At 43.9% G+C, this 14,475-nt stretch overlaps 1 protein-coding gene across 1 annotated transcript in view; it reads right to left on the reverse strand.

The window, feature by feature from the left end:
• Positions 1-1,002: 1,002 nt before the first annotated feature.
• Positions 1,003-14,475, reverse strand: part of LOC126252028 (uncharacterized) — a 130,721-nt gene continuing 117,248 nt past the window's right edge. Inside the window, exon 2 of the mRNA XM_049952814.1 lies at positions 1,003-1,373. The gene's annotated coding sequence lies outside the window, so the exon portion shown is untranslated. The remainder of the gene's footprint in view (positions 1,374-14,475) is intronic.

The following is a 14,475-nucleotide window of genomic DNA, read 5'->3' on the forward strand; positions in this document are numbered from 1 at the left end:
ACTCCCTTCTCAACCACTGCTTCCCTTTCATGTCCCTCGACTCTTATAACTGCCATCTGCTTTCTGTACAAGTTGTAAATAGCCCTTCGCCCCCTGTATTTTATCCCTGCCACCTTCAGAATCTGAAGGATAGTGTTCCAGTCAACATTGTCAAAAGCTTTCTCTAAGTCTGCAAATGCTAGAAACGTAGGTTTGTCATTCCTTAATCTATCTTCTAAGATAAGTGGTAGGGTCAGTATTGCCGCACGTGTTCCAACATTTCTACGGAATCCAAACTGATCTTCCCCGAGGTCGGCTTCTACCAGTTTTTCCATCCGTCTGTAAAGAATTCGTGTTAGTATTTTGCAGCTGTCACTTATTAAACCTTCATTATACTGTGTTTAGATACTAACCATCATGGAATGCGCCTCTTATTAGTGCGATGAGTATAAGAAGACCTTTATGGTACCTACCAATGAGAGCAAGTTTTCTCCTTTGAATAGTTTGCATTGCTCTCCTAGCAGCAACAGTTCGGCACCAATATTAGTACTAATAAAAAAATGTGGGAAAAGGAAGTAAATGCTGGAATATTAAGGTTCAAGTCTTAGCACAGAATGTAAACAAGTGTCACAAACGTCACGTAGCTTTTTTTTTCGTTTGATGATGAGCGCGCGCTCTGTATAGTTTCTTCCCTATTGTTTGAAAATATTGTACTGCCGCTATTAATAACTAGCGAGTCTGTATCTGTGGTATATTTACTACATAAAATTGTATATTTTTCTTTGTCAAAATTCGACCTTGTAATGTGGTACAAGCAATTTCTTGACATCATGTAGAAGTAAAATGCCTTTGAGTATTCGCTAGAAAACTATTTTAGCTCTATTACAGTAATAAAGGAGATGATGAACATTTTTCAGGTATGAGGAATGGAACAAAAGATATACAAAACACATTACTCTAAGAAAATAAAGTAACTGTTATTAATAAATCGTCAAGTGTACAACAGAAAAAATTTGAAGTCATCATTTTTCTAGTTTCTACATAGCTTTTTATTTATAAGACGACTTACTTAGTAAGGTGCGAGAAACTTTATACAGGCTAAGAAGTTGAACAAAGTTAGCAGAACTTTAAGGAATATCGGGGCTGAATCTGTTATGTATTCGGAAACGAGTCCACAAGAGAACAGTGCTAGACTTCATTTTCAGACTTCACTTCTAGTCCATCACAAGTTGAGTTCACTGTGCGTAAGCAGACGAGCGGTTAAGCGCCGAAGACAGAAGTCGACCCAGGGAGATTGCTCCAGCTGCTGCCAGCTCCCTGGGCCAAAGTACAGGCAAGCTGGGTGTCTCCGCAGTCCCAGCGAAGAACCATTGGCTCTGGGGGGCTTAATGCAACTGTAAAGAAAAGACAAAAGGCGTATGAGTATTGAACAAAATGACCATTGAGCAAAATGAACACTGAGCAAATATCATTTCTCCTCAAACAGCTACTTTTGACGTTGATAAACAAAATCAGATTTTCTTCGTAAGATTAAATGAAAGACGAATACTTTATTTTAAAACAATTTAACTAAGCACACCTCTCAAAGTAAGGAGCCAAAACTAACGCTTAAGACTTATTCTCCATTACATGCCAACTTAGTGTATTATAACAATGTTACTGACAATACTGTTACTTTAAACTCAACAAGTACATCTTTCAGATAATGGTGACAGTAATGAGGTAATTAAGGATCATGATTATTCATCCCAAAGAACCACACACACACACACACACACACACACACACACACACAGGCGCGCGCTCTGTCATATAGCCTGAGATAACACATTTATTTCAGAGCTTCATCAACAAGCATGGCGATGGCGGAACAGATGACTGTCATTGCATCAGGCTGATATTAGATTCATATTATATTCTTGAATCATGGAGGCGCGAGGTAATGAAGGGCGATTTCTTACAAAACACAAATAAGAAAACTGAGTTTATTGATCACCAAACATCCTAATGCTATCACTCTATAATACATACCCCTTACCTACAATGTACTTGGTTGGGAATATAGTTTGTGTGAGTTCTGGAAATATAGTATCTAACCAGCCAGTAAACTTTCATATACATAAGAACAGTTCCTATATTCACATTGTTGTAGCTTTTGTTATTATATGGATATGCGAGAAAAAATTGGCAACAACGGTACTCGAAGCTATTAAAACTGAAAGCAAGGGAGAGAGGGGGAAACAACGAAATAGTTCGAAGATTTAAAGACAAATGGTTCTGGGTACACTGCTAGACAGCATCCATTGCATGCTGTGGCATTCTTCAAACGGATACTGAATTTTGTAAATGACCTACTAGTCGCCTTCGCTTGCAAAAGTGTACAACCGACTCTCGTAATTTCGTCGGTGTGGCACGCATCACAGCATACATGGAAGATTTCTTTAAAAGTTTTGATGTGATTACAAGTCAGATTTTTTAATGTTTGGACATGCGATAAAGCACACTTGACAATGCACACACGGGTGTAACTGCAAGAGCTGGTTGTATAAATAAATGATTTAACAGTCGACGGCGCCTTGGTCCCTATAATTTTAACCTTCTCTCCCGAATTCCAGTTTTCAGTAGCAACGCGCATGTTACTCCAGGCTCTAGTAGGAGCATCATGGAAATGTTGTCTCCTAGAATTTTCTCATGCAGCCGTCAGGCATGAAGTATTTATGAGCTACGGATAATGACCACTCTGAACCAGTACACAGAATAAACAATTACGTGAGCATAGTACGGGCAGTATGTGTGGTTGCTTCGGACAGAACGGTGTATGTGCACCCCATCGATAACAACAGAGTGACGTGGTCTCCCAGGGTGATCATGAGGCGCAGCAACAATACTGGATGTTCCACCATTTATAGTGGGGTATAGCTATAGAGAGGCACCAACAGGCTCGTCGAACTTGGTGTCGCCTTTCAATGACATCATCACCATCAGCTCTACCGCAATAAAGACAGTCAGGATGTTAGCTATTGAATGCCACTCTTCTCTTCCACTTGTCTATGAAGTAGAGGCTCCATGGATTTTCTCAACTGTTGTTCGATCCACATGAAGTCGTAGCTCCAACAGGTGTTGTTGTTGTTGTTGTGGTCTTCAGTCCTGAGACTGGTTTGATGCAGCTCTCCATGCTACTCTATCCTGTGCAAGCTTCTTCATCTCCCAGTACCTACTGCAACCTACATCCTTCTGAATCTGCTTAGTGTATTCATCTCTTGGTCTCCCTCTACGATTTTTACCCTCCACGCTGCCCTCCAATGCTAAATTTGTGATCCCTTGATGCCTCAAAACATGTCCTACCAACCGATCCCTTCTTCTAGTCAAGTTGTGCCACAAACTTCTCTTCTCCCCAATCCTATTCAATACCTCCTCATTAGTTACGTGATCTACCCACCTTATCTTCAGCATTCTTCTGTGGCACCACATTTCGAAAGCTTCTATTCTCTTCTTGTCCAAACTGGTACACGCAGAATAATGACTATTCTAGAGAGAATGAATTTTTCTCCGTGCAGCGGAGTGTCCGCTGTTTTGAAACTTGCAGACACATCTAGACTGTTCCGGAAGCGAAAACGAACCCTGGACCCTGCCATTCGCAGGCACTGCTCTTACCGAGTGAGCTAATCAGCACGACACCTTCCGCCAGAATCTCTCTCCTCCCTTTCACACTTCAGAGTTCTACTTCATACCCCCTGTGCTCCTGGAAGGAAGGATACTGCGAAGAAATGCCCTAGCTATAGGCTGGGTGGTTGTTTCCACAATTAATCATCACTCTGCAGCGGATTATGCCCTGTTTTATGACTTCATGGAAGGTTAAAACTGTGTGTCCGAGCAGGACACGAATCCAAGACGTTGCTTTGGAGAAATGCTCTTTCTGTCTGAGCTAAGCAAGCACAAGTCACGACGAACTGCCAGAATACGTCTCTCCTATTTTTAGAACTTTGCAGCAATATTCCAGTATACCTTTCGGGAGCTGCACTTGAAAGGCGCCTGTTAACTCACCACTATCAAATTTCAGTCAGATTCCTTCTTTATCTCTTGGAATAGCGTCTACAAATAATTCACAAAGATGCTTCTATTATCAGTATCGACTACAATCATGATATTTGGAGTGTCTCTCTCTCTGCGATGCTTGTGAAAGTTTTGGTCATACCTTTCCGGGGAACTGGCTTAGGCGGCTGGTAGGCATTGTCTCGAGTTGCTTTCAAGTACGCACTTGTTTTCGGGAGTCTCGTGAACATAGCTGCGTGGTGTCAAATGTGGTCGCCGCGAGCTTGTAGTTTTCTTGGTTAGATTGTTCCACATATTATGATATTTGAAGAAATTGTGTGCAAAGGCATACTACTGAATCGTTCGTGAGATGTTCACCTTCTACGGCTTCATTTTCACTGGTTTGGTATTGGTAAACCTGCTACGAATATCGGAAACGTATTCAAAATGACTAAGCTCTATGGGACTTAAAACAGCTGAGGTCATCAGTCCCCTAAACTTAGAACTACTTAAACTTAACTAACCTAAGGACATCACACACATCCATGCCCGAGGCAGGATTCGAACCTGCGACCGTAGCAGCCGCGTGGTTCCAGACTGAAGCTCCTAGAACCGCTCGGCCACCGCGGCCGGCGGAAATGTATTATGTACTCGTTAAGTGCGGTGTTGTTAACGTTGCATGTTTTTGTGAGCCATTAGATGTGAACGTGACTACATCATCAAACTTTTGTCACTCAAATCTAAACACAGTATGAGCATTTCAGCCACTTTTCTCTCAGTTTAGTTAATTATCTGTTGTGAGTCGTGTACGAAAATGATTTCATGCGGTGGTTTTATACTGTGCTTGTCGGATCACGTGTCTCTGTGATGTCAGGGACTCACGTGCTTCATTCTTCTTACGATGATGGGTGATTAATACCATTTAAATTCGATTAAAATATTTTATTTCTACATTCCTGAGCCATTTATTGATTATATAAGTGTGAGATGGCACAACCTCTAGCGCACTGCGTTTTGTGGTCGCGTGTTATGGAAGGCAACTTCCCCCTTCGATTTCTGCTGCAGTTGATAAGTATCACTAAATACTTCACTTCTGAGATGATATCTTCCACTTTTATTAATCAATATGCCGTTAGAAAGCATTTAAGTTCAGACTGCAAAGTACATGTCTTTGGAATAACGCTGTGGCTGATTCTTCAGTAGTACATTTATTGATGTCTCACAAACTATTTCAAATTAAGTGATATCAAGAGGTGTTTAGTATGAGTTGATAAACCATACACATTCAAATCTTACAGACGAAATCGTCATTCAACCGAGCTTAAGTCGTATTGCAAGTAAGGATTCTGTATTTCATGTTTTATGTTTGTGACTACTACATTGGTTCATCTCATCGCACAGTGAACAAATATAAGTTGTTCACTACCACACTTTAAACATTTAGGATCTAGTGATTACACTTTTCATGTTCGTTATTATTCACTTCCTTGTAATATGCCTAATATCCTTTCGTTTTGAATTTTATGTAGATATGTGCTACTCATGTATCACATTTTTCTCCTCTTACCGAAGTCAGACTGTGTTGACAGATGTTTGGGTCATTACTATGTAGTTATAAGACATAATTTCCTCATAAGATAAACCATTTACTTGACAGAGCCCATCGCTTACGTAATAGATTTCTCATCAGTGACACCCCTTGGAGAAGTGCTAGTGCGACAAAGGTCTACGGGAGAACTTCTGTGGATTTTGGAAAGTGGGAGGACGGCTCGTGAGACATGCTTGGGTAGCTCAGCTGGAAACAGGATTGCTCGCGGAAGACAAGGTTTCAAGTTCGAGTCCCAGCCCGGCAACAAGTTTTAATTTGCCAGGAAATTTCGACGACTAATATGGACACACAGGCCCATATATCGGTTACGAGACTGTGGCGTCTAACACGTATAGTGTCTTCGTAACAGTTCCTCAAACACAAATGAATGTAATCATTTCCTTATTACCTCGCTCGTAGTAGCAGACGCTTTTTTGCACGGTCTGTAGGGTCATTAATCGTCCTTGCGAGTGGGCGACTCGGCAATGGCCGTTGGCGGCGCTACGGACGGAATCGCGGCGCGGATTTGTCGGCACGCCTGCTGACGTCAGCGGCGCTACAGACGTCGTGTGGTAGTGGATGAGGGGGAGGAGGGGGAGGGGGAGGGGGAGAGGTCGGCAGTTCCGGCGCCGGGTCAGCCGCCCTGGAGCGTGCGGAGCGCACGCGACCGCCGCCGCCCACGTCCACAGCGCCGCGCCGGCCACGGCGCACGCCGGGCCTCTGAGGCTGCGGCCTTCTGTAAACGACCCCTGCCGCCGAATGCGCCCGCAGCGCTCCCGGGAGATCAGGGAATCAGTTCTCCAGTTCGCTATGAGGTACACACATTTGCTCTCCAGCGTAAATCATGGTGAGCCTAACTATAAATAAAACGCACAAAAATAACCTCCTCTGCCATTGCCTTCATTTTTTAAAATTTTTCAATATTTATGTACCTTTTGAGAATTTTCAGGATTAGCCTCCATATTGAATGTTAAGTTACACGCCAGCAAGGTCTTGTATCCTTATTCATTCCAGTAATAAGGACACCTGAGAAAGAAGGAGTCGTCCCCAGAAGACAGAGACCCGCAAGCACGGAAAGGACGAGAAGGGGTCACAAATCTTCCTACACAGTTCCGCAAACTTGCCCTTACGTTTCCCGCCGAACGAGCGCGCTCGGCAACCTCACCTGAAGCTTGTAGCTGCCAGTAGAGATGAGTATAGTAACACTAAACCTGAAACCGAAAAACTTGCTGGAAAATTCTCTTGGACATAACGTAAAAGTTGTGTTAAAGTAAAGGGGAGAGACATATATTTACAACAAAAATCACATTCATGCTTTTCAGGAAGCTGAAATCTATTGATGAAAAAGGCTGGATATGCTGAAACAAGAGCAGCTCTAATGCCAAAATATTTACGACAGACAGCGATCATGTACTTGGCGCGTAGGCAATTGACTCGTGACCCATCTTCAGAATAAGCGATGGACAGCAAAATGAAGCAAATGCAGCAAAAAGAAGACACAGTGTCAAAAACGGAAGTTTTCTCATCACAGCTTCTCCGTTTCTTATTTGAAACATGAAGAAGTAGGAGATACGTTTTGTAATACAACGAGCATCAATCCTGAAGATGTGTTACTCGCAAAGTTCGCTGTCTACCTCACAGAAAATTATCTTGACGACGAAAATGAATGTTTCTCTTCTTCTGTTTGGGCAGACGAGTCCTCTGCTCTTATGATAACATATGCGTGCGCGAGTTTTCCCGTTTTAACTCCTTATTTGTAACGACTCACAACTAAACATACATTTCTGTGAATTTATGAGAAGAGTAGAGGAAGACTCTGTCGTTATTGTGCGAGGGGACTTCAAAAAGTAAGTTACACATAAAAAAAAGAATCAAATGTGTGTGAAATCTTATGGGACTTAAGTGCTAAGGTCATCAGACCCTAAGCTTACACACTACTTAACCTAAATTATCCCAAGGACAAACACACACACCCATGCCCGAGGGAGGACTGGAACCTCCGCCGAGACCTGCCACACAGTCCGTATCGAGCAACAAGAGTGGCGCCTTGTCAGAAGAGAGTAGACATGTTATTGGTTCCCTGTGTACACACTTGTGCTGCCTTGGGCTCAACACACCACAGTGTCCGAACCAAATGAATCGGCAACTGGACGTGTACTTCAAAGTTAACGTGCGCGGAAAAGTGCCATTCTCGTCGGAAAAACGTCTAAACTGCACTCTCATCCACAGCGAAATGCTGGCGGTATGCGGACGAAATACAATGCCGCGTGCAGTCATAGTGCGCTGTTACCAACAATTTAACCAAAGGCGCAGAGACTTGGATGGCATTGATCGGAAAGGAAGCCTATCAACAGCGAACGCAGGTCCTAGATTCTCCAACGGTGCCGACGTTCACATAACAGTTCTTGAATGCTTCGTAACCAAAGAGGATTTCTGTGATCGAGGATCTGACCGATTGGTAGAATGTTCCGACTGCTGTTTACAGAGTATTGGTGAAGTGTAGGGCAACGTTCAATAAACGTTGCTTGCCCTGTCATAACAATGTGTAACTTATTTGTCGAGATCCATTCGCATAATGTCTTTCCTTTAACCACTTTTTCGTCATCTTTCTCTTGGAGTGTTTAAGATCATTATTAAGAATTTCATAAATTTTGTGATTATAATGTAGTAGTACAGATTAGCTTAACAGTGGTTTACTTCTAAAATATGGCCTACTGATGGACTTTGGAGGGAGATGAAGAGAAAATCACAAGTTTTCTGCGAGCTGTGGAGTTCGCGCACTGGGCCTAAGGGCAGTCTTAGGCAAGTTGTGGAGTTCGCGCGTCGAGCAGGTAAAAGTAGCGGAGTTCGTGTAAGCCGATCACGCTAATACTGCGCTAATGGCTTCAGTGCGAAGAGGTAAAGAGTCCATAAGTTTCGCCAGGTATGCCATATCAAGCTGAAGAAGGTGAATGATATTCAGAGTGACACTATCTGGACTGTCTCAGTGGGGATTAAGAAATGGGAGAGCATTTTCAGACCATCGGGAGACGACTGTGGCGCGAGTGGTGCCTTAGCACGACGCTCGGTCACATGCACGTGAGCTGACTCTAACACTACAGTCCACTTTTGCAAAGTGGCGGGAACTATTTTATGAACCTAGCCTGCAACGCGTTACAGGATTCCGGGCGCAGACTCTTCGGTATGCGGCAACCGTCGCCCGCTGTCCGGTTGTCGGTAAGGGGTCTCCCGTCTCCGGCGGGAATCTTATAAATGTGGTCACGCGAATGATGGAGAGCATACCAAAAGCGGCGCAAGAAAGCCGTTTGCGGTCACGTAACGCGTTCTGTCACGGGGACGCGAGCGTAGCGCCCTCGCGGCGCGCAGGCCTTTGCGCCGGGCGTATCGGGAGCGGCTTTTCACGGCTGCGACAATTAATCACGGGCACTGCCGGCGGCGGCGCGCCTGTCGCATAAATCGCGGTTCTGTGTACGGCAGCGCGGCCAATCGGAAGCTCTGTGCGCGCCGCCAACCGCCGCGCAGCGCCTGGAACTGGACAGTCCGCAGCCCTGTACTGTGGAAGGCGGCGAGAGACGCACACACCTAACCGGAGGCAAGAGCGCAACACTCTGCAAAGTCGGGTTTTTATAGGAGCAGGAATTTTGGGCCACTCCAACAGGATAGGGCGTTGTGTGTCGGCAAAGACGTGAAACTTAAATACGTTGCGCACTTTTCTTACCCCAGAGAATGAAACGTAGAGTGCATTAACTACTTAGTCTACACGCATTGTATGGGAAGAGTGTTCAAGCAAACTCGTTGAAAGACCCCGGCAGAAATACTGAGCCATGCTCCCACTATAGCCGCCCGTAATTGTGAATTTGCTGGAGTTTGTGCACCAACTGGTCTCTCGATTATGTACCGCAAGTGTTCACTGGGATTCAAGCCGGCTATCTCAGTAGTGATATCAAATGGTTCAAATGGTTCTAAGCACTACGGGACTTAACATCTGAGGTCATCAGTCCTCTAGAGCGTAGGACTACTTAAACATAACTAACCTAAGGAAATCACGCACATCCATGCCCGATGCAGATTTCGAACCCGTGACCGTAGCAGCAGCGTAGTTCCGGACTGAAGCGCCTAGAACCGCTCGGCCACGGCGGCCGGCTAGTAGTGATATCATTCGCTCGATTTGTTCAGAACGTTCTTCAAACCAGGCTAGAACAAATGTGGCCTGGTGACTTGGCAGATTGTCGTCCATAAAAATACCATCGCTCTTTGGGAACATGAAGTTCGTTAATGGCTGAAAATGGTCTCCAAGTAGCCTTACATAACCATTTACAGTCAATGCTCGGTTCAGTTGGACCAGAGGATGCAGTCCATTTCATGTAAACACAGTCCACATCATTTTGGAGCCACCACTAGACTGCACAGTTACAACTTGGGTCCATGGTTCCGTGAGGTGTGCGCCGAGCTGGAAACCTACCGTCAGCTCTCACCAACTGAAATCGGGAGTCAGCTGTCCAGGCCACGGTTTTCCAGTCATCTAGTGTCCAACCGAATTGGTCATGGGCCGAGGAGAGAGGCTGCAGGGTATATCGTGCTGTTATCAAAGGCGCTAGCGTCGATCGTTTGCTGCCATAGCCCAATATCACCAAATTTTGCCTCACTGCCCTAACGGATACGTTTCTCGTACGTGACACGTTGGTTTCTGCGGTTATTTCACGCAGTGTTGCTTCTCTGTTAGCACTGACAACTCTACGCAGATGCCCCTGCCCTAGGTCGTTAAGTGAAGGCCGACGGCCATTGGGTCGTCCTTGGTGAGAGGTAATGCCCGAAATTTAATATTCTCTTCACGTTCTTGACACTGTGGCCCTTCGAATATTGAAGTCCCTAACGATTTCCAAAATGGAATGTCCCATGCGTCTAGCTTCAATTTCCATTCTGCGTTCGAAGTCTGTGAACTCCCGTCGTGCCAATATAATCACGTCGGAAACCTTTTCACGTGAATCACTTTACTACAAATGACAGTTCCGCCAATTCACTGCCCTTTTATACCTTGTGTACGCGATACTACCGCCATCTGTATATGTGTATATCGCCACCCCATGACTTTTGTCATGTTAGTGTATAGTAGACGATGAAGAAGACTATTATTTGTTCCGGACTTAACCGAAGGGCAGAGAAACAGTCAGCAAAGGCTCAGAAAGCATTTATAATCTCAAACAAACACAGTAAACCGAGCTGCTTACACGTATCAACGCAGCGGTCGGTTTGTCCTGTCATCAGAGCGCTGCCTGAGATTGCCAAGTCGCGCTGACGCGTTACGGAATTTGCAGTGGGAAACAGTTGGGGCTGTTTTTTTTATTGTGTTGTATGATTAAATTTCGTTGTATGATTAAAGTTAGGTAATTTTTATTTGTTTGCAAGTACATGTCTGCAGCACCGGCGCACATTGATAACCCCGGAAGACTAAGGAGGGTACAGTTATACACTGCTACTAAACTATTGTACAGGTTATTACTCCAAATTTTATTCAAAGAAAGTTACAACGTATAGGCTATACATTTGCTCATTATCATTGTTTAATCCCCAGCAGTATGTTGCACACCAAATTAAGTACAAAAAATCTTATTTAATAGCCTCCTGCAATCGTAAATTTTACGTGGGGATGGTAATCTAGGGTTAAAATGGAGTCTCCTGCCGTAATCCGTTTTCTGCTATTGAATGGGAAAAACGCTGCAGCTGTCAGTTCTGAGGTGGCAGAAGTGAGCGAAAATAGAGTACAATCTTATAACACAGTACTTGGGCCGCATAGTTTCCGTCAGTGCAACTAAACGAGTCTCAATGATGAAGAACGAAGTGGCAGGCCGTCACTATGTGAGCAACCGGGAATCTCACAATAAGTGGAGGCCATGGTCCGTGGAAAATCTACTCTTGGATGAATGGAGGGAGGTCAAAGAGGACTTCTTACCAATATTTGCCCGTATTTAACTTCGTAACTACGTAGAGCCAACGGTGAAATTGCGTTCGTTCCAGACATCGGTAAACATCCAGCGTCTCATCGATCTTCCTCTTCTTTCCTCAAGAGCAGTCACACTTATGCAGTTTTGACATTCACGTTAAAAGTAATGCCAAGGCTGGTTGGAACACCGCTTTGCTTTACAGGGCATCGTCCTGAAGGTGGCACACGTTGCCTTTGTCCGACCTGCCTTTGGACTGAATTTCCTGCATACGTGTCCACAACGGATGGGATGGGGGATGGGGGGGGAAGGGAGAGGGGACACTTGCCTCCTCGTGTAATCCGGATGCAAACGTTTTAACCATTACAGAAATTTCTCGAATATCTATCAATCGCTTTCAGAGCAGAATTAACACGACGAGAAATACTGCAGTTTTAGCCATCATTAAATGTCTTGGGTTTTCTTAGATATCACTCTGTTCACGAAAAATCATGCAACTGCGGTTTCGGCGCTGATTTGAAATCAAGACGTATATAAACCATTACAGAACAGTGGTGAAACATTGTCTTCAATCTCTTCTGTAGCTTGCTTGTTTATCACTTACCGAGCTGCAGAGAGAAGACGCTCTAAAACCCTGAGCCCAAATTCCATTGCCGATTCTCAACGCATAAACAATACAGCTGTCTACGTGCCGGTTATCCGTCCACTAAATGCCCATAAGGGCACCCCCTTCTCTTGCTAATTTTGAATCAAATTTTACACGACAGAGCTATTATAGGAGAGTCGGAAGAACACAGCCGTGCTGTATTGTGGGTGTGTACTTGTACCCGCGGTCCCAAGAACATCAATAGGAAAAAGAAAATACTATTCTTCACGCGATGAGTGAGGAAAAACATTGTGAAATTTCAAGGTCGAAATAATGTTTTCTGCAGGATTAGAACCTTCTAAAGTCATCGAGTGCAACACAGTGCCACATGTAGTCGCACAGAGCTACGAATTCTTCATTCCAGTTGACACTTTGCACAGTAACGTAACAAACTGTCAAGATGGCGAGTAACTACGTGTAGTCTCAAGCTGCTATAAGTTGATTCTAAAAGACAATTTATGGATGCTTCTGGGAGGTTTTCCACGTTTATTTAGTCGCATACTGTCCCTGGACTACACTTTACCTAACCAACCTAAAAAACTTAGCTTTCTGAACACATTTTGTTTAACTTTAGCTACACAGTTTGCTACTAAAGAAAAATAAATCTTAAAATAATGGAAAAATCCATTAATCTGAAGAGGTTTGAAGTTTTATAATAAGTCAAAGGCTTGTGGCATCAGAGATTCACAATCGTTTTTCAAATTTTATTTCCTGCTACCACTTCGAGGAGTATTAATGTGGCATTTTTTATTATATCTAGCAGGATTTTTTCAGTAGTTCTAGTTTTTCTTCCTTTTTCAGGTTGATAATTTTCACTTTCAGCTTAACATGCGAGAATACGAAAAAAATATTTTTGTAAATATTTTCAAGCTTTATTTCATAACTCCTTGGATATCCTCAATGTAATCATATGAGAATGTAATTTTAGATCGTTGAATTAAACAGCTGATATACCTATTCATATTAATACCATAAAAAGCTATACCTTGCGTATACTATGGAAATATGCTTATCGTTCAGGCATCAAAGTAACCTACTTTAAAAATACTGAGAAGAGAACTACCAAACTTCTGACGCGGAATAATTTTTGTATGTGCTTCTTGCCGAATACAGTTCTTGAGGCATCACATGCCTTCAGACTCATGGAGCATACGTTATACACAAACTAGCAACTACTGAATCTTGTCCCCTCATGCAAAGATTTCTACGATGCTCATGTTTACCCAGATAGATATAGTGGATACCAGTAACTAATAAACAAAATCTTCCAGTCCTTGACATGAGAAAATAAGAAATCGAAGAATCCTTTCTTCAAAAATGGTTCAAATGGCTCTGAGCACTATGGGACTTAACATCTGTGGTCATCAGTTCCCTAGAACTTAGAACTACTTAAACCTAACTAACCTAAGGACATCACACACATCCATGCCCGAGGCAGGATTCGAACCTGCGACCGTAGCAGTCGCGCGGCTCCGGACTGAGCGCCTGAACCGCGAGACCACCGCGGCCGGCGAATCCTTTCTTGTAGTTAATAAATGAGATACCTTTTCGGGAAGAGTCGGATAACATAGTAGTTCCTCCCACATTCATTTCACGAAATTACCACGACGAGAAAATTCGAGAAATTTGAGCTAATACAGAGGCTTACCGACTGTCCTTCCCTCGCGCCGTTCGCGGGTGGAACGGGGAAGGAGTTAGTAATACCAGAAGTACCCTCCTTCACACACAGTTAGGTGGCTCGCGGTAGGTGTTTTAGATGTAGATGAAAATGCCTTGAGTGTCTTGTTTGGAAACAAACATTTTTCCTTCACTCGCGGTACTTGCTGTCGACAACAGTAATACAGACTTCACGTTACGTCTCCAAGCTTGCATTCAGTACTTCTCGGTACCTGGAGTTGTGAGGACGGGTCGTGAGTCGTGCCTGGGTGGCTCAGATGGTGCCGCCACGGTAACTCAGCGCGTGTTCGGTCAGAGGGTTAGCTGCCCTCTGTCATAAAAAAACTGACTGTATGGATAAACAATGAACATGACCATGTGTCATGGGACGTATGCAACGAACGAAATGAGATTTTTTTTAAAAAGTTGGTAGAGCACTTGCCCGCGAAAGGCAAAGGTCCCGAGTTCGAGTCTCGGGCTGGCACACAGTTTTTATCTGCCAGGAAGTTTCAGTGCTCGGTACTGTTTTACTAGTGGCGTTGTTTGCACGTTAACTGTGATACACAGGAGTAGGGATAGTTTTATTGATAAAAAGTTGGCGGACGTGCACCTCCTGAAAGTATGGGTTCACTGAA

This window comes from Schistocerca nitens, chromosome 4 (assembly GCF_023898315.1).
Source record: "Schistocerca nitens isolate TAMUIC-IGC-003100 chromosome 4, iqSchNite1.1, whole genome shotgun sequence".
In the NCBI taxonomy this organism is placed as follows: Eukaryota; Metazoa; Arthropoda; class Insecta; order Orthoptera; family Acrididae; genus Schistocerca; species Schistocerca nitens.